General features: G+C 82.7%; 1 non-coding gene across 1 annotated transcript; it reads right to left on the bottom strand.

Moving 5' to 3' along the window:
• Positions 1-201: 201 nt before the first annotated feature.
• On the bottom strand, positions 202-354 carry LOC135408527 (5.8S ribosomal RNA). The gene has a single exon (XR_010427666.1). It is a non-coding gene; the product is annotated as a 5.8S ribosomal RNA (ribosomal RNA).
• Between the last annotated feature and the right edge of the window lie 2,022 nt (positions 355-2,376).

Genomic DNA, 2,376 nt, shown 5'->3' with positions numbered 1-2,376 from the left:
GCCGAAGCCCGGCGGCGGGTCCCGCGCCGGGACGAACTCCGCCCCAGCGGCTCGCTCCGAGAGCGGGGAGCTACGGAGCGCTCCCCGAGTCTGCATTTAGGGGGACGAAGGCCCCCCCCGCCCGGACGGGCGGGCGGGCCTGCGAGGCGCCCCAGCCGCGCCGCCGGGGAACGCGCCCCCGGCCGGCGATTGATCGTCAAGCGACGCTCAGACAGGCGTAGCCCCGGGAGGAACCCGGGGCCGCAAGTGCGTTCGAAGTGTCGATGATCAATGTGTCCTGCAATTCACATTAATTCTCGCAGCTAGCTGCGTTCTTCATCGACGCACGAGCCGAGTGATCCACCGCTAAGAGTTGTCTGACTTTCGGCACCGCCCCGCGCGCGCGGAGGGGCCGGGACCGCCCGCGTCGAGCGGCCCCTCGTTCGGCGAGGACGTCGCGCCTCGCTTGACCGCACCGTCACATAACGCGCACGAGCGAAGGAGAGGCGGGGGGAAACCCCGCCGGGCTCCCGAGGACGACGGCAGAGGCGGGGAGCCCGCGCTCCCGGCCGAATCCCCCCCTGCGGCGATCGACGGCGCCGCGGGGGAGAAACGCGCCTCGCGCCGCCTCGAGAGGCGGCCCAGGCGCCCGGGCTCGGCCCGGCCTCCGCGCGGAGAGCGGCGGCGCGCGCCGGACCGCGCGCCGCCCGTCCTCCCGGCCCCGCCGGGAACGACGCGCCCGCGGCGCGGGGCGCGACCCTCGGGCCGCGCTCGCCGCTCCTCTCTCGCCTTCGCGGCCGCCCGACGCCGCCCCCTCGGGGCCGCGGGCAAAGGCCGCCGCCTCGCCGGCGGACCGCCGCGCCGCCCGGACGAGCTCGGCGGACGGCTCCGCCGCCTCCGCCGCCGGCCGGGCGGGTCGGCGCCGGCGACTCGAGCCGGCGTCGGCAGCGCCCGAGGCCGGCCGGACGACGGCCCGCCGCCGCCGCTGGCGCGGAGGCCCTGCCGGCACCGCCGCCGCCGCTCGGCGCCCTCGACCCCCTTTCGGCGGCCGCGCGCCCGGCGGAAGGCGGGCGGCGCTCGGCCGGGGGGGACGGGGCCCCCTCGGCCGCCGCCGCGCCGCTTCGCCGCGGACGCGCGGCCCCCGGCCGGGGCGACGGGCGAGCGACGGGCGGGGCCCGGCACGGCGCTACCGCCGACGGCGGCGGGCGACTCCCGGCCGACCGTCCCGCTCGGGGGACACGCGCCGAGCGGCGACGCCGCCGCTCGGAAGCCGGCGCGCTCCCCGGACGGCCTGCGGGGACGGGGACGCCGCCCACCGGCGCTCGCCCGGGCGGGCGGGCGGGCGCGCGGCTCGGCGGCGGCCTCCTGCCGCCGCCTCGGGGGGGAGGCCGACGGCCGCGAGACGAGAAAGGAGGGCGGCGGGCCCGGCGGCCGCCACCCGCGCCGCCCTCGGCGGAGGGCACGCGCCCTCCGCCGCGGCGGCGGTCGCCCCCGGCGGGGGGGGCGGGCGGGACGGCGCGCGGCCGACCGCGCGCCGCCGCCGTCTTCTCCGCCGAGACCGGACCGCGGAGCGGGGGGGGCAGGGGACCCCGCCCCGGCACGGCCGCCCGCGCGGCGGGCGGGGACGAGCGCGGCCGGCGGACGCGGCCACCACCGCAGGGGATCGGCGGGAGTAGGCTCCCCACCCCTCAGTGGCACCGCGCCGCCGCCCGGCCGCCACCGCCCGGCCGCCGGCGTCCGGCCGCCCGAGTCTTTAAACCTCCGCCCGGCTCTCCCGGCGGCGGCTCTCGACCCCCGGCGGGGGGGCCTCGCCGGCCGCCCGGGCGCCGAGCGCTAGGTACCTGGCCCTGGGGCGAGGGAAACGACCTGCATGGCCCCGCGGGGGTGCCTCCCCCGCTGCCGCCCTCGGGGGAGCGTCCGCCCGCGCGGGCGCGCCCGACGTCCGCCACCACCACCGCCGCCTCCTGGCTCGGGGACCGGGGTTTCCCTCAGTAGCCCGGCACCGCCCCCGAGAGGACGCCTGCGGCTCGGACCGCCCCGCCGGCGCGGGGACGGCCGACCGGCCAACGGAGCTCGCCCCGCGCGCGGCCCGGAACGCCCCGCCCGGGCCCTCGCCCTGCCGCGCCGCCCCTGTGGGCCCGCTGCGGGCGGAGGGTCGGAGGAGCCGCCTCCCCGGAAGGCGCCCTCGCGCCCCCCCCTTCGCTTTCTCGCTTTCGGCCGTCGCTCGCCGGGCGCCGACGGCGCCGCTCGCTCCGCGCGCGCCCCGGGGGCCGCCCGCGCTCGCCGCTTCCGAGCCCCCCCCCCCGCCCGCTCGCCCGCGCGCGCGGGGGGGAAGGACGGGGAAGCGACCGAGGCGCCGACGGGCGGGGCGCGGCGGCGGCGGCGGGCCGCCGGCCG

The sequence above is a fragment of the Pseudopipra pipra genome, unplaced genomic scaffold, assembly GCF_036250125.1.
Source record: "Pseudopipra pipra isolate bDixPip1 unplaced genomic scaffold, bDixPip1.hap1 HAP1_SCAFFOLD_513, whole genome shotgun sequence".
NCBI lineage: Eukaryota > Metazoa > Chordata > Aves > Passeriformes > Pipridae > Pseudopipra > Pseudopipra pipra.
Note: the sequence above shows the minus strand (reverse complement) of the source record. Positions and strands in the feature narration are given on the sequence as shown.